We start from the raw sequence: 26,187 nt of genomic DNA on the forward strand, positions 1-26,187 counted from the left end.
TCAATTAGAGTGGGAGGTAGTTGATAATTAGCAGGATTTATTCATAGCTTCAGACTAATGACTACAATGACAATTTTTCAAATGAAATATGAATAAGATTTGTTTTGATGAGCATTAACATGTATAATAAAAGTATTAAACATAGGTTGCACAGAAAGGGTTTTGGTGCAGTTCCCATGTCAGATTCACAAGATTAAAAAATAGATTTGTTGGTATGACATTATACATATGCTTTTAACACAATTTAACATAAATAGGGGTGCAGACCATGTCTTAACTATAATCTGGTGGGGCGCCCATCAGATTATTGTCAAGATTTGTGTTTATTTTTTCGTTTTAATTAAAATTAGGGTTGTCTGATTAAGAATGAAGGATTAATACTTTGCTTTGCAAGTCAGAGCTATGCAGCAGGAAGTTCTCAATCAGATGGCTGTCATGCTGAGAGAGGCCTGAGTTTCGGCTGAGTGGTTCACAAAACAGGAAGGGCGAGAAATTGCAGGACAGAACATGTGCTAATTCACTGGGTGTACTTAAGAGGCCTTTCTGTCTCTTGGGAAATGATATATTAATGTATAGTTACTCAATTCTATATTTCATGTTTTAATACATGGCATTTTGTGATTCTGTCTGTATTTCTCAGAGCATGGACTGAGTCTGATAGTAGAGATAGTAAGAACAGATGAGTCATATCACATTAAATCCTGCCTTTTCACATTTATATATTTTTGTAGTTTAGTTGAAGAAATGCGATTATCTAGTGACACAGAAACTTTTTACTCCCAAACTGATTAAAATATGTCAACAACAAAAGACAAAAACAAACTGTTTATGTAATAATACTATTCAAATCGAGCAGTATGGTTATGTCTTTAAGGAGGTTGAAGCTGTGACAGCGCTTACATAACCAGAAGGTGCGATGCAACTGCTTTCAAAACAGCCACTATCTCATATAAACACACAATAAATTAATGTCTAAAATAAAGTCTGTTTTAATCTATTTTCAGCTTGCCACTTTCCTGTGTCCATCATTTCCATACGCAGAAAGAACTGACCCCTAAATCACACAAAGTCTTTTGGCAAATCTTTCATAATACCAGTGGAGGCTGCTAAAGTCCTCGTCCTTGAAATGCTTTGCACAAACAAAGGTGAATTGCCCAGCGATGTGGGTACATTTCCAAAAAAATAAAATGCAGCCAGGCACTTCAAATAAGGTCTGATACTTGGGGAAACTTTAAAGAATTGAGTGTATTAATGCACCCAACAACCAAACACTTTGACTTATCTATTTGAACCTTTGGCTTCTATAAAGTTACAAAAGTGCTGTGAGAGATACAAATTGTGGACTCAAGAAATTGTTTAGCCGAAATATAAAGATATCTACACAGCATAAAGAGGGACTAAATTTAACTTTTCTGAACTCCCAGAGACTCCAAGTAAACAGAAAAAAGGGGATTTTGCATTATATGTTTTCTTTAAAGAACCTGCAGCTATAATTGCAGCAGTTGGTTCTATGAAGAATCAATACATTCACAACACACATTATTTTCTGAAAATTATCTATTGTTTTCTCTTGCCTCACAATTATTCTAAGTATCAAGAGTCATCAATACAGTCAAAGCACTGCATCTAGAATCAAAATAAAATTAACAAAAGTCCTGTCTTTTTGCATACTTCAGTTAATATCAACAAATCAGAAATGGTCCAAATAAAAGTCCTGAAATATGCAGTCACATATGCTCCATTAAAAGTGTAATTTGGTTTGTAAAATAGGGGGAAAACCTGCTATAATGCTACTGATGCAGTTTAGAATCTTTTGTCTGGGATCCAAATGATTTTTGTACGACTACAGAGCCAATTGTGTTAAAATAATCTCTGGCTGTTAATTAAATCATAACAAGGGGCGCAAGCAAAAACAAATGGCATGTTGGCTTCATTGTTGTGAAAAGACTTATTTTTCATTTGTGAGATTGTATAATGAGGACTGCTGTGCCATAAATAATATTCAGACTGTGGTATTGTTCTGGCCTTTCAAAGTCCAAAACAAATCGAAACACCAAGCTCCGTCTCTGACTGCAGAGCTTAAATTGCACATTTATTATAGTTTCAAAAAGCTTGTTAAAACAAAAGAGTTTAAGTAAATATCTCAACAAAATTTAAAAGCAGTCTGATGTAACAGTGATTGTGTTTTTTTTGTTTTGTTTGCAGTCTTTGATATATGCATGAGTTTTTATTTGACGTTCCCTGTAGTGTTTAGTCAAATCATCCAGATGCCAGACGATCCCACAAGTGGATCGATGCAAAAGACTTCTTGTTGAAATCACAGATGCCACTAGCAAGGACAAACAGGCAGCCAACATCTTTCTGTCTGTATGTCCGTCTCTGTTACAGACACACACACCCTCTGTGGCACAAAATGATCTGCCACTCTGACAGGGCGACTGCTGGCACCCATTTATCAACACTCGGCTCATCCAAAATATTGTCTCTCCTTCTGGCAGGAAGGGACTTGCACACATACAAAAAGCACAAATAGAGAGCAGGGGGAAAACATGGGAGGAAACCGTTTTCCCACCAAACTCTTCAATTAGGTGAGAAGATGCATGTCAAGAAAAAAAAAAGAGATTGCTTGAGAGATATCAGGTGCAGAGTTAAACACATAACATCCTTTCTGCAATTTGCATTCATCCCTAACTCCAACCCCTCCTTCCCCACACATGGCATTCATCTCCACTCGACCTTTTTCTCCCATCATTACTCCTCCTCCAACTCTGATTATCTATCTGCCTTCAATTTGTGTCGTACTCCTACTGGCTATCATGCCCTATCCCTTCTATTGGACCCTCTAAACTCCCTTTCTTTAAATTGGTTCCCTCTCCCTGGAGCCATTCTCCTTGATCACCTCTACAGTCTTCTTTCCGGCCGTTACCTTCCTGCTGCACTAACTACTTGGTGTGTGTATATAAACAGATTTGATTAACTTTACAGATTTGTGTCAGGAGATCTTAAGTATTTATACATTTCCTTTACATAAGTGCCATATTCAGAAAAAAAGAGAAAAAAAACAGAATGGACAGTGGTATGATTTTAATGCATTTATTTAAATATCCTCCTTTTATCCCCATATATATAGTTATTTTCCCATTGACTCTTTGTTCCTAATACCTTAGACATGTCTTTTTTTTTAAGCAAGCCAGAGGAAAAAGGAATGAAAAAGGCCTCTTCACTTTTAATGCCAGGTCACACACCCATAAATCATCCACTAACTCTCCACAACCACAACAGCCTGTTCTGTTTCAAGAGTCTTTGACCATGCTAGAATATTGTGTTATTCCCTCTTACTCCTCCCTTTTTGGCTCCCACATTTTTCTCCCTTACCTTCTGCTCTCCCCCATCTTCACTGTCTATTTCTTTTCTTATCTTTTATTCGCTCAGCTATACTCTTTTCCATCACTGTCTTTTCCTATCTCAAGCACTCTTTTTAGGTATCTTTATCTCAGTCATCTTTCTTGTGCTCTCTCCTGCAGCAGTGCTGCCTTGACGTCTTCGGGTCGGTTTATTTTCCATGTTTCCCTATTCAATCTTGCATGTCTGATCTTTCAGCTGCTTTTATCAGTGTGTGTGTAAAGGAACAAAGAAGGCAATCTGGGTGGGCAATATTGTCCAAAAAAGGAGAAGAATCTAAATTGGGGGAAAACAATTCAGTGTTGCTTTTTCTTTTTCACTTCACAATTGTGTCTTACTTATAATCTTTTGTCTAATGTTAATACCTTAGAGAAATCATCTGATCTGGGTAAGCTTTACTGTGAACATTGTTGTTCTTTATCCTGCAAATATATGTCTAGACATGTCAAAATTATAAATTTATGGGCATCCTTCAATAGGCCGCTTAGTCAAAAAATCCATTGAATGACATCTAAAGTAGTTCTAAATTAAGGCATTGGTTTGACTTTCAAATTAAACAGTTTTTTATTTGAAAAATGTAACAAACTACATAAATAGTCTCTTAACCTCCCATCCTTCCCACCAGCTCTCATAAACCAGATGCGAGTGCAATCTCACTTACCAAAAAAAATAGATTGCTGGATCTTTGTGAAGTGCTTTTACACTTCAGCTGTGAGACACTAAGCTTACTATAGGTGAGTTGGCTAAATGTGATGGAGAGGAAGAGGAAGAAGGTGGAAAAATGGATGGATGATATAGACAGGGTGAGAAATAGAAATACAATAAGTGGCAGTGGGAAAAAAAGGAGACCCATCATCATCTAGCACAGTTGCTGGCCATAAAATGACAACACTGTGGCTTAGTTTATGCATGAGAAGACAGACTGTGTATGCACACAAATGAAAAATACCAGCCTTCTGTATCAGAGTCATCAACATCATGAAGGTGGACCCTGCTAATTGCAATATGTCGGCGGTAACAAATATGTAGGTTAAGGCCACGCAAAGTGTTCTGACAATGTCATAAGTAGAGTAAATGGACATCACCACAACTCTGGGACTAATGAAGATGCATTATAATTATATCTGAAGTCTAATAGTCTGAAATTACTCATTGCTTTTCTAAATTTGGGACTTTTTTGGCTACAAACTTTTGGACTCATACAAAGAAAGGTTGTTGAAGTGGATGAATACAGTTGCATGAATACCAAATTGAAGGCAAATCAGCTAATCGTGATTTGATTCACTCAGTTTTGAGCACATCTCAATAAAGTTTGGTGTTCAAGTAAAATGTAATATGAAGCACTTTCATTGAATGACAAAAGCGCTGATATGGGATGATGGTCTTTTTGAGTGAGACATAGTAAGTAAATATCTTTAATTTCATAATTTCAACCCTGGATGCCATATCAGTTCATGATCTTGTTTGAGACAGACACAGATACAGGAAACAGCTGCATTTTTCAAGCACAATTTGTCAGTGATGAGGTCTCCTCTCTCACAACATAATCAGACTGAAAGGTGGAGGTAAGATAATTAAGTCACAACCAGATATTCCCTCCAAGAAAGTCTGCTGAGCTCTGCAGAAACAAGTGAAGCCCCGCCAATCTTGCTAGTATAAAACTCAGGAAAAAAAAACATTACCTGTGGCTGTCAGAAGGTAACTGTATCAAACATTGATAGCAAAGACTCTTGTGATTGCTCATTGGTATGAGAACAGGGGTCTGCTAAGCTGCATTAGGCCTCAGCAAGTTCATTAACCAGCATGAGGAGGAAAGGACAAACAGTGAGGAAGATAAAGTGTCTTGAATCTAGATCAATGTAGATGAATGTTCTGCTCTACTGCATGGGTAGCTGCAGGAATAGTCTGAGGAGAGCGTGCTTAGCACTGGGTGCAGCAGTGTACTTATAAATGGATAAAATTCTGATTTTCTGTTTTAAATAAGGAGAAAGAAAATATATAGTAAATGTATTTCTGGTAAAATTACATACATACGTCAGTAGTCTACTAGTTATCCAAAATCAAGCTCCAGGCCCCAGAGATTGATTTGTGTCCTTGAAAAGATAACTCGGGTGTCCACAGGTGTTTCCATCCTTCCTACCACACTGAAGAGACGTGTCGACTCTGACACAACAGCGATGTTCAGAACGTTTAGCTTCTCAGTGTGAATCTCATCCATCAAGCCCACCCTGCCAATGTGATGTACTGCTTAAGTAAGTATAGTATGTCATATTTACTCACAGTGACAGACTGCAGTTTCTGTAATTACATGATAGCAATAAATTAGTGGTTTGGACTGCCTAGAAGATGTCCGCCAGATGTCTCGGATGAACCTGATAAGCCCAGCTAAACAAACAACCAGAAAATAAGGAAGAAAGCGGAAACTGCAGACAACAACTGACACCTCATCCTCTCCGGATGACAACAGCTGCAGTGATGATATCTAGATAGGAACTTCACTCCTTACTGGTAAAAAGGGGGTAGCAGAGAGAAAGATTTACAGAGAAATGGAGAACTGAGTCTCCTAGCTTTATGAAAATGTCCCAAGGGACATCCCCATTTTCTCCCTTAAGTATATTTTAGAAAACAAACTCGAGGCTAAGGTTTCAAGAGAAAAGAGAAAATATCTGAAAGACACTAAACAATTTCATAAAGATCACCACTTTGGCAAACTGAAATGTGGCTACAAAAAGGGAAGGGAAGAATGTTTTTGTGTGTGTTTGTATTTTAATGCACTTGATTTGTGCCAGTAGATCTCAAAGACAGATGCTACAATATTATTTGAATACAATTGGGTGCAAACTGGCTCAGGAGACAAGCTGACTGGCACTTGTTGCTGGCCAAGGCCAAAGTCCCTGTTCTGATCATTATGTTGTTTTAATATAATGTGTTAACTCTGCTCCACATTCAACCAGTAATTTTTTATTACGATACTGTGTTGTCTTTTTGCCCCCTTCAATTTATTTTTGGTTGTCTCAACTGTTGGCTTTCTTACTTCTAAGGTAAAATATGCTTGGGGAAGCAGTCCTGGGAAGTAGAGATTCATCTATGACTCACAGCAAAGTTTATGTGCAAGAGTAATAAAATAACTCAAGGACAATACGACACTTTGTGAAAGGGAAAACAAAGGGAAGGCACAATGCTTATAAATCATAAAATACACAGAATCAGCTACTTATCATGTAACAAAAAAATGAAGTAGCTTCTGGCTTTTCCAAAGGCAAAACATGAGGTAAATGCAATAACAACTGGTGCCCCATGAGCTTAATGACAGTATGAAGAGCATTTTTTTGAACGTCCTAACAAGTATACTATAATCAGAATTGTAAAGGGAAAACTTCTACCCATGATTAACCAACATCACTAACTTTGTTGTTAGTGATGCAAACAGTTTATTATATTTTGCTTCATTTCAATAAATAATTATAAGTAATTGTTGCATATAACAATCTTATAACACCAGTGGAAAGAAGTTGTATCCTCTTATATCTTGAGATGATCATTTCCTCAGACTACATGAAGGAAGCATTTTGTTTTCAAAGAATATGAAAACTCTGATGAATCAACGACATGTCCTTGTAAGATACCTCATCAGCATGACACCGTAAAACAAAAACAAAAAATGACCACATAAAATATTAAATCACATAATTTGAGTCATCAGCCATTTAAAAGCATAGAAAATGTAAGCTCAATGTCATATTTTCCTTCAATTTTTAACTGTTCTAAGGTAGCTAAATCTGCTAGCATATTTTAAGTGTACATTCCCAGGTCACCTTGAGAATGTTGTTCCATAAATACATTTATTCTATTGAAATTTTAATGGATGAAGTTTCCCCATTTTAATCCATAGTTAGGATAATTTCAGTGTGCAAAAATACACTTTGCATCATGATTGTTCATGCAAGCAAAAGCCCTGACTTTCATGATAAACTGGCTACAGAATTTCAGAACTTTTTTGTCACATTTTTCCATCAAGACCCTAAGGTAAAATTAAGCCTAACAATTTTTATGAGCACTAAATTAATGGCTACCAAATGGATACAAAATATATAAACAATAAGAACTCACTAGGAAGAAGCTTTGCTAAATTATTGTAAAAAGTTTACAAGTCCAGAGACATTGGAGAAAACGTTTGACAGCAGCGAGAGCACAAACAAACAAAAACATCTGCCATTATTCAATTCCCATTTGTGGCATATCTTGACCTGATGAAAGAGAAATGAATAAATCATGCTCCATTAAATGTCATTATGCCTGTTAGGAAAATCTAATTCTACTAAAGTTCAGCGCTGGTTTACAAATTGAATGTAATTGCCCAGAATGCAAATGGGCTCGGCTGTTTGTGTGAATGTGAGACCAAGCGAGTAGAGAGAATGTGGGAAAGAAAGAAAAACAATGAGCAAGTGGAGGAACAGCTTTAAGCTGCGACATAATGGGCAACACTTAGTCTTCAGAGTTTTCATTCAAAACTCTGAGCTGGTACAACGCCAGGGAATTGTGGATTGTCAAGGCTTTAAAAACTGATGGTTTCATTTCAAGGAAAAAAAAGAAGAGATGAGATGAGGGGAAATGTAATTACCCAGCTAGAGCTGTGTGGGAGTTTTACTGTTTGATAATTATCCCTTAAAGGCATGTTAAACTTTTCCTTAGCTATCTTTACAAAACTCCACAGAGACACAGCAGTAGAAGAGGTCACTGTGCTTCAGGGGGGAGACAAAGATAAGATAAATGTCAAACAGATGAAGGATAAGTTCAGTACAGGCCTGCTGGAGAGCTGAGAACAAGAAAGCCAGACGGACGTATGACAGACACTAAAACAATAGATTATATAACCACACTTGAAAGATAAGTTATCTTTGTAAGGACACAGAAATGCATCAACCTGTAAAGGTATCCACTGAAGTAAATGTTTCTTTTCTGAAAATTACTTGTCCATTTTTGGATGAGCATCAAAGCATGCAGCATTTTAGAAATGGATGACTGCAAAAAAATAAAAAATAAAAAAAATTCATAGACCACTTTTCATTTACTCAACTTATTTTACCATGCCATCTGTCTATTTTATTGCTGCACTAGCACTCACAAGCATGGACACATCCACTCTTTGCTGTAGCTTGGATTTTGCTCCACACCACAAATTTGATGGCAAATGGACATAAATGGTGAGTGAAAAATACCGAATTTACCACATTACTTTACTGTCCATAAATTTCTGCAGTATAAACAAGTGGCAGGAAATGCTAACCCCACAGCGCTGTTAGAAGCAAAAGCTCAATTTAAAAAAATGTGATCATTTATATTCCACATGAAAACAAAATGAGGAGTGTAAGGTCCACATTGCAAGATCCCTTCTGTAATAAAAACTTCAAGCTACAATCTTTGTAAAAGAAAATTTTAAAAAGCTGTGAACCAACACCTCCATAAATGTGTCATCTGTTATGCTGTACAAAATGTTATTATTACGATGAGGAGAAATGCCAAGTTTGTTTTTTTGTTTTTTTTTTTAATGTAGTTCTTACTTTATGAGAAAATGTGTCAAGCTCATTGTTGTGTTCTCCCACAGTAGCACAAATAAAGTGCTCTAACTGGACACACAAAAATTAATGCCAGGCAAAGTGAAACCAGATTTTTGCATACATTGTATGAAGAAACAATGTTTCTCACTATATGACTTTTAGCCAGATAAAACTATTCCTGTTGTAGGTGAGAATGAGGTTTTTATTTTTAACTTTCTTTAATTTCAAAAAGTTAGATTTAATTCAGACAGAAAGGTTGGTATTTAACATACCAACCTTTTATGCTGGGTATCCCTCCACAAGCTTCTCACACTAGTTTTCTGGAACTTTGGCCCGTTCCTTCCAAGTACCCGAACATGTAGTTCAACCCAAGCATTGTTTCCACAATGTTTCACAAATTCTAAGATGAAACCAGCATTTTGAAATTTTTTCTCTCTGTGACCCATTTTCAAAAATCATTGTGTTTGTGTGGATCCACGGCTTAAACCACAAGATAAACCTCAAAAACCTTTGTGGATACACTTAATTTCACCTCAGTGTAGACTGGGCATAAAAGATGCAGCACACCGGTGCCTGTAGCCTGGATTTTAAAATCCCTATTTGGCGAGTTCAGAAAAGAAACATTGTGAATACCACACACATTCATATGCATCAGACCTTTAAGAGTGCTCTGAGGCAGAACTCAAAGCAAAAAATTGCTTTAATGGCAAAGCTTTGCATCATTACCTGGAACCTTGCACCTCGCCTTAAATTTGGTACGCTCCCATAAGGAATAATTTGTGATTTGTGAAAATGTGACTTCTAGCATTTTTAGAGGTTAGCCTCAGTAATAACTATTCATCCCAGTGGTGCACTTCAAGTCTTCTGTAAACCTCTGTGTTCTACCATGTGCACAGAGTCATCAGCTTACCTTCTTTATCAGCGGCATTAATCTGGGAGATGCACTAATTAATAGGAAATTGCCAAGCGCCATAAACATAAGCAAAGGTGGATGAGGGAGGCTTTCTGAGCTGTAAGCAGATTACAAGAAGGAACATCTGTATCCAAACTTAGAAAGCTTTCACTGTGTATCAAGATTCAGTACAATTATCTTCATTCTTTAACAACTGTCCAAGAGATAACCAACACAAGCAGGTAAATTCGTATGTGAATACATACTATGATTAATATCACCCTTTGTGTTTTCCCCATCAGGTTGCAGAAGCCTTTCCTGTCATGCCAGAGAACCAACTAGCATCTCTAAGTCTGACACCCATCTTGTCAGTACCAATATATACATATGCTCATATATGTTAACTATGGTCTTTGATAATGGCAGAGTTTCTTGCATATTTATTACACTGAACATGCAAACTCACAAACATTGGGTTTCAGGTGGCATAATCTCAGAGGCACCATTCTACTCCCTTAACACTATCCTTCCATCACTCCGTTGTCGTTCCTTCTTTCCTCCCTACAAGACGAGTTAGTGAAAAACTTTACCAGGCAATGACCTTTAAGTCAAAGCTGGTCTGTCTTAATGAGGGAATTGAGGAAGCCACTATGGAAAACAAATGCATTTTATTGGTCATCTGGGAACAATGTAATAGGGAACTTGACAATTCAAAGCAGTTGTGATGGAGCTTTTATCCATATTCTACAACACAGCAGCATATCTATTCCATGATCCATGTTGTCACTTCTTAGAGACTTTGGTAATACAACTGATGAGTACAATCATGCTGTGCTGATAGCTCTGTCTTAATTTGGCAGGAAAAACACATGCAGCATCAGCAAAACACTGAAGGGTGTAGGGAGATGAGATGGGCACTGGGGAAAAATATGTTAGGCTAGCAGAAGCAGCACAAGCAGAGTTTAATAAGGGGAATAAACAAGCTGTAAAAAAGAAAAATTTGTGAAAGCTTGAAGGCAATAAAAGGGAGATGACCTGAAGAGATAAAGTCAGGAGAAAAGATTAAATGCAGCTCAAAATCAGAATTCAGACCTCAGATAAGGGGGTAAATGCCACTGAAGCGGACTCTTTCAAAATCTGTGGAAGATGGAGACGACTAGTTCTTATCCTCGCCTTTCAAAATCAGTTTAATTTCTTTCAAGTTACATATACAGAAAAAGGCTTGACAGAACTGAAAATTTGTTTTGGGAGAGACTGATGTAAGATAAATGAAGTAAAGACATTTTTATGCATGTACACATGCATAAAAAAAAAAAAAAACTCAAGTCATTTGAAAGAAAAAGAGACTGCTATAACTCCATTCTTGGGCCACTTTTATTCAACATGGTCCTCCTTGCTCCTTTACAGTAATTTCTTCAGTCCTGATAGGAAGGAGCTAAGAAGAATAAATGTAACTGGATGGAGGGCTTGTTGGACCAGGGACATATCTAAAGGTTTCAAGAAACCAGCCCTCAAGAACTGGATTTACAAACCATCTAGGTCATCAAAGACTGTTCACTCAGTGTTCCCAAGCCAGAACAGAGCAAAGGGCAGCAACAAATACGGTAGTTGTTGCTCTTCGCAGCTCTGGAACAAACTTCCTGAAAATCTGGGATAGCACTTGGCTCTGTCATATCACTACTGAATATATTACCATTTCCTGCAGCTTTCCCATTATCGGGCATCCACCCAAGCTGCATGGCAAACAAGGACTGAACTGCACACAGAACAAAAAGAGACTGGTAAAAAAGAAAAAAAACAACTCAGAAACCCAAACTTACATTTGATGTTGTGGAGGTATAAGCATACTTTTCTTTCTTTTCACAACTCTCCATCTACATCAAGAAGACAAGTACATGAACAACTTTATCTTACAAGACTAAACTTTCAAAGAGGCTGAAATCGAGACGTGATGTGTGGGGTGCAGAGTAGAATCACAGATTCTCAAAGAAGAGATGAGTCACTCTAATTACACTTAAGAGTATTGTCCCTAAGTTATTGAAGAGAAGACAGTACCAGGATTACAGCTGTGTGCACTGAATGAGCTTACTAGTAATGGGTAACCGCCCACTCCAGTCGCTAGACTGATAGCTGCCCTTCACGTTCCTCTGGTCATCAAGCATGCTAATCCCAATAAGTAATTTGAAAGAAAAATAGGCTCCACTACGCAATAAGCTCCACTGTTCATCAGAATAGTCAGTAAGAGAGAATTAGTTTAAGATAAAAATAATTATTGTTTATTTCATTGCCTACTTTGTGATTAACTGTTTGAGTGCTTGGGCGAGGTCTGATGCTACAAACTTGTTAGGTTATGCTTCAAAGTTGTGTCAACCTTTATTTCAATGAGTGGTCTCTGCACTAACAGTCCGGTAATGTCATGTTCACACATTACTGGTGATTTTTAATATTTTGGCAGAGATTACAAAGGATAGTGAAATAAAAAACATGTCTGTTTTGTTAACAGACGCTAATAGATTTTGTGGATATTTTCTTGAATCATTTTACATATGACAGATTTTCACATTGGGAGGCCAGAATTCCCATCCTGCCTAGATCTCTTCCCACTCCAATTAAAATCTTTTAGACCTGCCACTGAATACAGCACTTTAAATTAAACAGGGTAAAACACTTGAGCAGAATCAATATTTATATACCCAATAAATAGCAAATGCTAACTTTCTAAAAACCCAAACTTCTCAACACGTTTTGGTAAAGGAATACCCATTTTGATGCATACTTTTACGGTCTTACACTCAACTCAGGAAACTAACTTCAAGATGAATCTGAAGGTCTGGTTCAAATTTCTTCCTTACTGATGGAAAGGCGATCTCCTAAACTCTTAGATGTTAGAGTATGCACTACAGAGAGCTGTCCTTACTTTTGGTGGGAGTAAAAGAAACATATGGACCATATGCCCTCTAGTTCTTTGACTATTTTGATCTTCAACCATTTGGCTCCGCGATACAACTCAGTAAATGAACAACTGCTGAGGGGCTCACAAACCATGTGTTTAATTCAGTCTCATCTATCATATCAAAGAAGAGGCAAGGGTTGCTACCAGATGTGGTTCAGCATGATGTCTTAATCATGAGCATTGCTTTTGACATTTCAGTGACCCTCATCTGTGATGTCCATCTTCCTCCTTCTTCTAAGGCCATGGTCATTATTCAGTCCAAAGATATGCATAAAATACTAATATGAGCCTGACTGCATGTAGAACAATCAAAAATACATGATAGTAAATCTGAAAAATTATAGAATTGGCGCTAAATGAACGCCAATTCGCCAAACAACACGCCATGGGTTGTTTAGATTAACTAAACAACACATGAATACTTTGCATCTACATTATCTCCACTTTAGCGCTGACAATGAAATGAACTGGTCAGATTCACAAAAAGAAAAATCAAGGCCTTGCAATGAAGCAAAGTAACTTACTCATAACTTCTAATACCTCTAAGAAAGCAATTTTAATTCCCAAGTGGTGAATTGCACAAGCATTAAAAGGGCTTATTATCTGAAAAGCTTTGACATATGCTGCAAATTATAGTTCCTCTAATTTTTACTATTTCTTCCATGTGATTGGGTGGCATTGTTATTTTAATCTGGACAGCTTCCAGAATGACCTAGTTGCTTGTGAAATTCTCCACTGTTCAGTCTCATCCTCTTCATAAAATTCACAAATCTGATGAGCATACAATACTACATTTCTTAAATGAGCAATCAAGTTGAGAATGTGTGCAGTGAAGCTACTATAGATATTGGGGAACATTTATATTTTTGTACTGCAATCAAAACTGTGTGATGTGTCCTTTTGGTATTTCTATTTACCTTGTTGCCATATTTTTGTTGTTTTTATAGAGTGTAATGCTTAAATGTAATTAATTTCCCAATTTTAGGCCCACAACATCTAAATTTGGGGGCGGGGGCTGGGGGGAATGAAGCCTATACAATCTATAGGGCTCAAAAGTAATTGTGTAGTATTAATATTGTGCCAACAGACTGCAATTTTTCCTTTACCTGGTGTCTGATGTTCAATGTTTAACTGAAATCGTGCCAGAACAAAGTGAGAACATTATAAAACCAAAAGATGTTTTATAGCCTTTTGGAGTGAAATATGTTCTCTGTGCTGTTTTTTTGTTTTTAATTTACATATATAAAGTCCGCAACCTTATGTCACACATTGCTTTCTTTTAAACTTAAACCTAAAAAAAATCTGTTTTGCAAAATGGGGTTTTAAAAATATAGAAGCCCATTTTCAAGGTGTTAAATTATTAAGTATACTTTCTTTTAAGTCATACGTACATAGAATTTTTATAACAACTGAAAGTAACAGTTATTTGATTGTGTGATATAATGGGACATAACACTGCCCCTTTAATACTTATCTGCTCAAACTACAACCACAAGACTCATTTGCATCACGATGTCTCCTTGCTGGTTCTAAACTTGTCGTAATTCTGGAGTGCTTCCTGTAACCTTTCACAACATTGATTATCAAACAGAAAGCATTTCCCACTGCTTTCAAAATCCCACAGCAAGCACACACAAATACGTACACACACCTGTGACAGCCACGTCAGCCCACCCAAGGACGTTCAGCATGTCAGCTCTGATTAAGCTTGCACTCAGCCTGTAGAATAGAGTTCTGGGTTGGGGAAGGAGTTGTGGAGGAAAAGAAACGACTTGTGTCCAGTAATAAATCGCTGCAGGCAGCCGGGCACTTCAGAGCCATGGCCCGTCCGACCCCCAACAGATGCCGGGTAGTTTGGCTTGCCAGTTGTGTCCTGGCCTGTGGGCCCGCACCATCATGAGCGATGGCTGCCGTCCAAAGAAGGGGTCTGCCGCCACAGGCGCAGCTGTAGACATCGTTAACACCCAATAAGAAAAGAGTGCAGCTCTGCAGGTGGGGTAAAGTGATATTGATGGAGGTTCATCTCCAGTTCTGTGGTTCAGTGAGCAAATATGAAAATAAATATGGCCTTTTGTATAGCATGCACCGTTCATTAATATTAACCAACAGTCTCAATTGTGCTGGAGTGTACAAGCTTAACAGCAGTCACTGATGGTCGACATCACCCATCTGTACTTTTTTTTTTCAGATTATTGTTGGCTTTTGAATACTATTCCTGTTCCCTTTTGAATGTTGCAGCCAGTGTATTCAGGGGTATAACAGATGGATTCTTTTACATCTAAGTTGGAAAATGTGTTTCTCTTAAATGGAAAGTTTGATGATCACAAAATGGATGGTTTGCTTATAATTATTCTTGAGGATTCATATGGTTTTGCAAAGTTTCTTTATTTTTTTTCTAACTGAGCCAAATTTCCTGCTAAAATTGGCAGAAAATTGAGAATTATAAAAACTCTGGCAAAAAAACAAGACAGTAAATGTTCTGCACAGTTTGTTTATTGGCAAGAATGAAACCCATCGGATGACTTTTCTAAACAACAAGCATTGCCAGACATTAGATAAGTTTTATCAAACAGGTTTGGTCTTTGTATTTGAAAATTTGTTTTATGTTTTGGTCACACAGTCTTCCTTTGGTGCTGATTAGTTTCTTAAGACCCTTCCCTTGTTTTGCAATATTTTTTTAGATGTTTATCATGGTGGCATTACAGTCTGTCAGGACAGTAATTGTATTGGGTTCAGGAGAATAAAAAGTTGCATCTAGGCACTTGTAAATGTCTGTGCAGAAATGTGGCTTTGTGTGTGGCAAATTGTGGTATATTCTGTTCTCCTCAAGGCAGATTATTTGCTTCTTGATAGTCGTAGAACACTGTTGCTATACTGGCTGTCAAGTCTGTGTCTCAACAAAAAACTACTTCTGTTTCAGTACTCTGTAAACTACGAGTCAGTTGAGGGGATTTTCTCTCATCTGCTGTTTGATGATAGCATTGTTGCTGTCATTGGCTTTGGTTCAGGGATTCTTCATTTCAGGGCCAAAAAGAATATGTTGCAAGACAGCAAAGCCCTTCATCAACCACAATGTTACAAAAATTTCTTCCTCTGGCTAAGATCTAAATCTACTGAGAATCAGCCCACTTCTGGACCAGGATTTTTAAAACATTGTCTTTGGATTGTTATATTCACTCTATAATGAGACTATAAAGGCCATTAAGTTGAGACTTTTGTGAACACAACGGAGATTATGTTGTACCTGCTGTTCAAATTGGACATATATGCTGCTTAAAAACTTCACTCTCACTCCAATAAACTTTATTAGTATCCAAGTTAAGATGCATATTTGACATTATGATTTTTGTGAATGTGAGCTCATTCTTGCTTATGTGCTTGAAGTTTTTTTCCCCCCCCTCAAGTCATCGAAAATAGTATTCACTGCACTTGCCCAGGGAGCCTGTGGTAAAATCTATGGAGCTCAGCTAAAAATACACAGACCAGCTGCTCTCTGCTTGGTTTGGAGCAGTTTGCTAAATTGTCTCTAATTAGTGTGCAAGAATCTGCTGCATTGCACTGCGGTTAAAGTTCAACAAATTTCAACTTTGACCCCAAAAGCAGCAAAAGCTCCATGGAGCTGCACTTACAGTCATGCTGATGTAGGAGACCCACTTTCACTTCACTCAATGCAGCACAAAGCCGTTGTTGTCCACAGACTGCAGTACAAATAAATGTGGCTCAGAGTGCAGAGGAGCTTAAGCTGCATGCAGTGTGCAAAACTTTTAGAAAATAGTAGGGAAATAAAAACACAAACTGAGGAAATTTTGACAAGCATTTTACCATTTCCTTGGCTCATTCTACAAAGCAAGTTAAATTCTGAAGAAATCTAAATTCCCCAAATAGGCACCTGAAAAGTACTATTTTAGCAGCTGTTTAGTCTATATTTTTCCTTAAGACTTTAGTTCATTTAAACTTTTATCTTGCCAGAATTAGACTTAGACCAAAGACGACTTTTACAAGAGAAGATTGTTCAAGACAGGTGGCAACAAAAACAAAACTTCTCAAAATGTAAAACACTGAACATGAGGCGATCTAAACACACGACAGGACCAACCACAGTATCAGGGGCTAAAAGAGTTAATAACATTAATAAATGATCTGTAACCAGTAGAGGTAACCTCTGAAATTCTATCTATGTATAAGCATAGATATGTATCAAACTCAAAGCAAATGTCAAAACATAACTGCATTTATCAATTTGTTTAAATAACTGACAATTTGTGTTCTAAAGTGAAATCAAGTAGCAATACATATTCTGTTAAAGAAATTTGTATTAATAAAATGAAATATTGTGAAACCCTGATATTTTCACATGATAATGTCAGAATCTATGATTTTCAAACAAATCATTTTTTGAGTAATTAATTTGTGCAAATATGTTGTGACTAAAATCTAAAGAAAAGCAATATTAGTATTAAAATGAATCTATGAGAAAATATTTCATACCTATAAGTCCATAAGGAAAAAGTGAAAAACCAGTATATTTAATATTTTATACAACTCATACCAGTAACTATTTTTAATCAATGTATTGAAACAATATATAAAACAAACATATTATATGACATTACCTAATGCTTACTTGTTAATTTATACGGTGGAGATATAAAACAGAAAACTATTTCCGCCATACTTGCTATAGTGCCCTATTTGATTTGTTTCCAATAATTAATATTAGATGACAAATTGAATAGGGTACTATCATATGTTGCAGTCGCACAATGCTGGTCTTGATAAATGATTGGTCAAAATTCTCACAGCCATCTACAGTTTTGTACAAGTGTGAAAGCACCCAGGCTGGCAGGCGCACACAGAGCAGGATGAATAATGACACCAAATTGAGAGGTGGAGGAAGTAAACATATTGGGCTGTTGTTTCTATTGGACATTTCACCCAGGGGCTTTAGTCAGAGTCCTAAATGTATTACAGTCTGCCTTTACCTCCAAAGAAAAGTCATTTTCAAACTTAGAGACATGGAAAATGTTCTTTGTATTTTGTTTTTTACTATCTTCCAGGCTTCTGTCTTGTTGCTCTGTTACTTTCTTGCCTTTTACTCCTGCAAAACTGAGAAATAGCCAAGTCAGGAGAAACTGAAAGACATTTGGTTTACGACACCTCCTCTGCCTAAAGACCACAGATACACAGTTCTATCCTCACAACTTAGCCTCAGTGAAAACAGTGGTTGAACTTACCATCACCACCAAAATGCCAGGCAAAAAGAGTCTGGAGACTTTATTTTTTAGCTCCACTTAAACTAGTGGGTCAAGCTGCTGGGTTGGCCTGAGGCCTGCTTTTCAGAGACAATGTTAAGCCAAGCCATATCCTCAGCTTGGCTGGCTTTCAGCAGGCCCCAGAATCTCTGGATGTGGATGGGGAGCTTTCTCCCCTCCTCTCCCATCCTTACCAACCTCTTTTCTTGGATTTAAAGGTTATCTGCAGCCATCCTGTCTGAGACCACTGGCAAGAGTTAGAGAGTGGCCAACCCACCACAGGTATGAGCTCTGCAGATAAGAAAAGGATGGTTTGGGGAGGAGGAAATTGTGAGAGGTTGGACAGAGGGTGGTGATGAGATAAGGGGAGTCCAGTGCTCCCAGAGACAAAACGGCAGTCACATCACTGTACAGAGGTGAAATGCTTCTGGGATGGCAAAAAACAACAAAAAAAAAAAACGTTCTGCCTGGACAGACTTTACTATTCAGTAAGGCATTTAGAGAGAGAGAGACAGATGGAGAAGCCAAGGTCTAACTTCGTAGAGAGGCTTTAGATGTTTTGTAGGTAATAAGGCATGCATCAAGTAGCACCAGAGAAGGAGGTGAACATAAACTTGGCATCCAAACGTATTTAGGGGCTATGTTAGAGATTAGGATCCAGTGTTCTTTCTGCTTTACAGGGAAAACACAACCAGAGCTAGAACACAGAAACCAATCCCAAGGCACACTAGCTCACTTTCGGTGTGTGTAGCTCCTCCATTAATAACTAATAGGTGGAACATTAGGAGAAGATGGTGAGTATGACTTGGGGGCTTACTTTAGCCTGGCATACAGCATCTCCTTATCTGCGAGCAGAACAAGAGAGAGATAGAGATGTGTTGTCCTCTCTGTGACTTTTGTCCTCCATTAACTGCCCTGAGAGGATAATTTGAGTGTTACTAAAAGTGCCCAGAAATGGCACAGATGTATATAGACTGCTGAGCATAAACACGCATGCTGCCATTCAACAATGTACTTATCGAGTATACATTATGTCCCTCCTTGCTCCACAAGCAAGAACATAAATGGCATTTAAATGTGATAGTAAATACCAAAGAAATTTGATATACATGACAATGTATATCAAACGTTGTAGCACTGCATGCAACTCCGGTTGGCAACGTCATTTACTAGTATTTTGCTATTCTGCGGTCTACTCAAATTCTTGATATAATCTAAAGCTCTAGGACAAACTGCAAGTCATTCTATCACTTCTTATTCAGATGATGAAATACTGATAAATTCTGCAAGGATAAAAAAATTGTAATACAAATATTACAATTAAAAAGGGTATTAATAATAACAGCTATTAAGTTTTTAATGTGTAACACAAAAAACTATGTAAAAAAAAAAATAACCCAAACAGAAATTTTCAAAGTAGCCATTCTTCTAGTAGGACGTCCTGTCTACTTTCAGGAAAGTTTAGCTTCAAAATAGTTTATAGAGCGAATATTAAAGAAACAATATTTACAATTTAATTGTAATCCATTTTGAGACATTTAAATCACATTTATTACTACTAATATTAACTTAATTGTTTTAATGCCACTTGAATACTAATTCAGTCACCGAGTTGTGTTATTAATAACACACAGTTCAAAAGAAAAATGCACTCGCAATAAGCATGAGTGAGAAATGAGCTTGAGGACATAAGCGACACACTTGAACAACAATGTTAAAGAATTTTCAAAACAAGAACTGGGTATGCAAAGCTATGGGGCTTTTTTTTCTCTCTTTTTCATATCAAAATCCCATTATGGATCATATAATTGTTAAAACTGTGCATATTAATCACATGATTTTTGTAGCCATCAGTCAACAGGATAGTTGACCACCTTTCCGGACAGAATTGATACAATTTGCCTAAGTTGGTTTCTTAGGACGGATTTGACCGTTGGACACAATTAATCCCATTATTGTCACCCTCAAAAGACCTACATGTAAGTCAATGGGCTCATAAGGTCACTGATGTTAATCAAACTACAAAGATTAGAATTGCACGTTAACGTTTAAAAAAAAAAAAAAAAAAAAAAGAAAAAAAAATACATCCAAACAAGTAAGATAAAAATTTTCTTAAACTTGACTTAGAACCAGAGATAATATTGTACTCTTTGGATCAACTGCCTTCACAAGGGATGATGTGATATGTTTTCTTTCCAGATACAAGCTGGCAGGCAGTGCAGAGAGAGGGAAAAGTTCCAACTTTTTCCTCTGACGGTTGATCAGATATCTAAAGAAATCTGAAATAATAGCAGACAAAATTCCAAAACATGGAGATTTTTTTTAATCACGGGATTAAAAATCCATAATTCAATCAACTTTGACATTTCTTTAGAATGTCAAAGTTGTATGATTTAAAAGTAATCACAAAGAAAAGGATAATAGTTAAGTTTTCAGATGTTTTTTTCCCCCCGATGTAAAAAAAAAGTAATCAAGTTGATCACAACAGAAAAATGTAATTCTGATTACATTATCTTTTTTTTTTTTCTGTAACACCCCATGCAGATGTGTGAAGTTCTCTGCAGGTGTGAAAATTGCACGCATGCACAGTTAGCAAAAACAATTGCAAGTAGCATTTAACACAATTCCTCAAAAGGAATATATGTGTTAGATGCACACTTGTTGAGCTGCGTTATTGTTTACAATGAGGTGGATGCTAAGGGTCAAAAGTGGATGTGTGTTTGACGACGTGCTAAAATCACAGTGCCATATAAAGGACTGGCATGACATCTACATCTGACTCAAGGCGTCTCGGCCGTGTCATCTAAATCTGGGACTTTTCTCCACTGAACATACAAAAATACCAGCAGTTTTCCAGGCAGCGTTATTGTGTAAACAAAGCCCAAGGCAATTACCTACACTTCTATAGACTATAGTTTTGCTCGAGGCTTTTTCATGTTAAAGGGATTCTCTCCACTGTTGCCAGCTTTCGATGGGGGACTTGTTCTCAGATAGAAACCGTTCGTTTTGTTTAATAGTTTTTACAAAATGCTATTGTTTGCTATAACTCATAGGTTGAACCATATGGACCAGAATGGTATAACTACATATACACTGGATTTAACCAGATCGTAATTGTAACAAAGCAGTCTAGAAAGAAATTTAAGTGATTTTATTGAACTCCATTTAATTGAACTTGAAAATAACTTGTTTACTTTGTTTTGTTAGCACGGTGTGTAGTAGATGAATTGAATCACATTAAATTAGTATAATAGTTTAGTGCATCCTGTACAGTATCAACAATAAAAGAAAATTTAAAAAACCTATACATTTCTCACTGTAGTGAGGGTTTAAGCAGCTCTGGAGCGTCAACAATAATATTTTTTCCTATTTTGTTTATGAAACTAGATTTTTATAATGATGACTAATGGCAATTCATGAATTGTTTTTAGAGCTCAGTGATGCACACAAATTGCTTAGTAATAAGAGAGTTGATCTGACCTGTTCACTCAACTAAAGGGCAACAATTATAGTAAACCAAACACGTATATATATGCACACTTGCAGAAAGAACCACTCTTCTATATCTCTGGCTAATTTCAGGCACAGGCTGTGCAAACATCATCAATCAAGCTGACTAAGATTAGGCAGAGCAAGCTCCCCTACCTGTTTATTATAATTAAATCGATGTATGTGTCATTGAAGGCATAGACCCAAAACCATAGTGGCTGAGCTTAACACAAAGGACTTGCTGACAACAAAAAAAGAAAAGAAAACACAAGTAAAGCTCAAGCATTCAGAAAAAGCAGAACAAAAAGTGATGGATGTGAAATTAAGATCAAGTATTGCCTATGCAAGATGCAAAATGGAGTAAAAAACAGATTAGCGTTTTTCTGCTAAGCACTTTACCAGATAATCTGCGCCAGGGAAAAAAAAGGGAAATAAAGTTATATTCACTGTAGCTGAGATACAATAATTCCCCACTCACTATTACATAGCACAGCAGGAAGCATCAAAAAAAGGAAAGCCCTAAAGGAAGAAAAATGGGAACAAAATACTAATTTTACAACTTGAATTTGGAAATAGGCAGACCAAACACACTCCGGTGAAAAGAAACTCCCACATGCGAGTTCTTCAGACCACCTAAAATCCTGTTTTTGCATTTCTTTCCGTGTATTCAAGCAGAAACTAAAATTGACAATGTAAGAAGTGAACAAACTGTAGTCTATATATGCCCTTCTTTACACATTTACCACAGTTGTGGAATAAGAAAATAGAAGGGTGTGAATGAGTAAGCATGAACAGAAAATTAAATTTGTGACAGATTTGGGAAGCGCACAAGAGATAAAGCTGGTAAAACCTCTAAACCTTTTCCACCCACAAGATGATATGTTAACGCCTACTGAAGGAAAAAAGGAAAATTGGGAGACTGAGGTTTATATCTCAAGAAACTCAATAACTCAGACCTTTCCAGACACCTGGCTTGCAACAGAATCTTTGTGAAAGGAATAATCTCTTTCATGCCATAAAATGTCCCATCCCTAAGGAAGAATCATAGAAGTTGGATTTTTATTTTATTCACCAAGAAAAATTATTATTTTCAAAAGGAACAAAAAGCATTAAATGTACTGATATGGTGTCTTTTGTCATAATTGCTCCTCTTTCCTTTTCTTGGCAGCAAACACATTTTGAAAAAGGATGATGATTGTTATCAAGGGATTGTCATCACAACCAACACTCACCAGTGGTGAGCAGGTCAGAAACTAAAACATCATTTAGCCCAACATACTTAAACACCAGCTCTATAGCTGCATTCAAGTCCAAAAATCCTTAAGCTGGAGATGTAAGAAGCAATTTTAAATAAAACTGCATTTCCACTGATGAAATATTAGCTTCTGATTCAGGTTGCTGCTAGAATGATCTAGGAGTTTGGTAGATGCTGCTCTTTCCACTTTGGACTTTTCGTCATTTCATGTCTCAAACAGAATAAAATAAACATGGACGTCATGTCGAATAGGTAGTAGAGAAAAGTCAGAAAAGACTTATCATATTATTATTGCAAAGTGGATTAATTTTACTCTTTTGAACTTTTAACATCATCTGCTAGTTAAAACCGTTGACAAACCTAACCATGCTGATTGGTAATAAAATATGCAAAAACAAATTAAAATGTTTTAGTTTAGTAAAAACCTACCTTTGAGTGTGCGTTCTCGAATACACACTGGGTGTTGATTCTGCTCCTAATCCAAGTAATTTATGATCGTTTCAGGAAACGAAGGACTGCAAACACATTTTAATTCTTTTAACTCTAGCTGCTCAGTTTTCTAATTGGTTGTAATTGGTATCTGCAGCTCAAAGCTTCTCAAAACCTGAATATCAGGAATCTACATTGAAGATCAGAGGATTGTTGCAAAGTTTAACTAGGCAGTTTCAAGAAAATGAGCCTCAAGATGCTCATCTTATCTGTTTGAACAAAACATAATACTGATTCAAATGAGCCATACAGCCACACTGGCTGGAATCATTCCAATTTGAACAGAGAAAAGTAAGAGGTAAAGTGCTGGCATGAATAAAACAAGAGGCGCACAGGGGCACACTGACCAAAATGAGACAGCCAGGTCTTTGTACAGCATCAACCCTTGACCCATCAGAAAAATTGGCTGACATCAAACAGTCTACACACATCAATGCAAAACAATGTGGTTAAATGGACTCTCATTTACATTGTTGCCTGAAGGGGAGAGCAGGAGCGTCGTATTCCTCAAGGCGAACACATGTTTAGCAGCTCCACTGGCAGCAAAGAGGAAAAATATATTTTCTTTTCTTTTCTTTTTCCTCTGAAATGTCTGAGCTTCAATTTCTATCGTAACTACTATCTACAGTATTAGACATTTTGCTATAGATCTTGAGGGATTTAAACATATCTCTTCATGTTTTCTTTTGCTTCATGAATGTTATTGTTTAACCTTTAAATACTGCTTTGAGTCAAAGCATTAAATATGTGAATGTATTTATTAAATATGCGTTATGTTTGACACAAAAAGCAATAAAATGTTGAATGTTTCATTGGAAATGCAATTTGACCTCTAAGCTATATGGTTTCATTTAAAAGTCAATCTTTGATAACGATACCAAACATTCTGCATAGTCCTAACTACAGTGTAACTTTATGGTGTGTTACACACTCCTGACGTCATACTATTATATGAACAATAATGAGTTGTGAGAGCAAGAAGCAGAAAAAAAAGATAGAGATGGAAAGGTAAAAAAGATTAGCAAATTTCTACCAGGTAATGTTTAATGCTTTGTGTGCATCTTCAATCTGAAACAGGATGTTGCACTCCTTCCTACAAAACCCTGAAAGCAAAGCTCTATGCTCAGATTCCAATCTTTAAGCAAAGTATGTAGACCCTTTATTTTTGTACCCATCTCATGATAGTTTTTCCAATAAAAAAGACTGCAAAAAACTTGGCTACAGATCCTTGATATTACTGAACAGAAAGGTCAGCCCAGAGCAAAAAGAGTTAAGGATCTTTCTCATTGCCACCATTTACAGCCTACAAAAGTTACTGAAGGCCGTGATATACAGCTTTGGAGGATAGGAGAAGCCATTGGTTTTGTAGGTAATAAAAAGGGATTTTCCTAGGTCAAAGTAGGTCATCAGGTAAATGGCTATGTGTTTTATCTTATGGGTATTAGGACAAGATCCCCTATGTAGCTATATGCTGATGGATCGCTGATGTCAGCTCATTAGTGGTGCTGCCTTTGCAAAGTCATCACCCCATATAGAAGTGGCACTGCTCATGGAATAGCACAGAAGAGCAGAAAGCTCTGTTTTTTTTGTGTTGTTTTTTTACATGTAACAGAGATGTTTTCATGAAATAATATCTGGGGGAATTGTGGCTAAATATGTGGAAAATAGGGCACTTATTCCAAAAATGTTGATCGCCGATTCTTTCCGTCCAACCTGACAGAGCTTGAGCTATTTTGTATAAAAGAATGTCCATAACTGCAATGCAATTGCTATTCTGTTACAAAAGATTTCCACTTATGCACCTTTAATAGAAAACAATGATTTTACAAAGTTTTACATTACTAAGGTCGATTGAATGCTAAATTTGCTAAAATCTATGTTATTTTCAAAAATGTTTGTCAAAATGGTGTTTTTACCACCACTTCAAAAAAAAAACCCCAAAAAAACCTGATCTCTTTCATTGAACCAAATACGCTTAGTGCTGTAATGTCACAAAATTGGGAACATTTCAAAGAGTATCACAACTTTTGCTAAACACCCCACTTTGATTCTGGTGCTTCAAGCATAGTTTTATGTAAATAAATTATGAAATTATATTTGGCGTCTCTAATCCAAAAGGAGAGACACAAGCAACCCACTCATTCATAAATAACTAGATGTGTCCAAAGATTTGCATTGTTTATACAGTCACACTTGTAGTTCATGTATTTGAACCAGTTTAATTATAGATACATTGAAATTTGGGAAGGGAAAAAATGACAATGTGGTGGTGAAATTGGAGTATGGAGTTAACAGAACTGGACCTCTTTTAAATGATTTAAAAACAGCAGGCAAAAATGTACAACAAAAGACAAACCAACAAAGCTTTCAGATTCTCAGAACATGTTTGTTGTCCCATATTGATTCACTGTGACAAATTTTTATTTATGACTTTTTCCTTCCTTCCCCTTTTCATTTTTTTTGTTCTCATGCTCCCCTTTTCCGTCTGTCAATTTGTGATGGCCCCACATCATTACTGTCAAACATCATGATGTACAGCCACTACAAAAGAGTCACACATAGCATCTCATACACAGGGGCCACACTTGTACTCACCACCCCTTTGTGGGTTGAAAGACAGCAACTTTTTCCTCTGACACTTAGCAGTAAGCTTCTCCCACAAGAATCCTGAATCAGACAGACAAGCACAGTGAAGTCAGAAGAAGTGCAGTTTTTTTATTTTTTTTATTTATTTATTTTATTTGCTGTCAAGCATCTTAATTAAGCATATGGTCCTAATATAACACTGATCGTCTCCACGTGGTGGTTACTTTGTATTTTTACTATTGGCATGTAAATATATTCTCTATGTCAGGCCCATAATCTTTTTCATCTACTTATTGCCTAAAAATCAAAGC

General features: G+C 36.7%; 1 long non-coding RNA gene across 1 annotated transcript in view; it reads right to left on the reverse strand.

The window, feature by feature from the left end:
- LOC122826155 overlaps positions 1 to 25,965 on the reverse strand; it is a 48,944-nt gene extending 22,979 nt beyond the window's left edge. The window contains exon 1 of the long non-coding RNA XR_006369743.1: positions 25,886 to 25,965. This is a non-coding gene — a long non-coding RNA (uncharacterized LOC122826155). The remainder of the gene's footprint in view (positions 1 to 25,885) is intronic.
- Positions 25,966 to 26,187: the final 222 nt, after the last annotated feature.

Source organism: Gambusia affinis, linkage group LG23 (genome assembly GCF_019740435.1).
Source record: "Gambusia affinis linkage group LG23, SWU_Gaff_1.0, whole genome shotgun sequence".
Taxonomy (NCBI): domain Eukaryota; kingdom Metazoa; phylum Chordata; class Actinopteri; order Cyprinodontiformes; family Poeciliidae; genus Gambusia; species Gambusia affinis.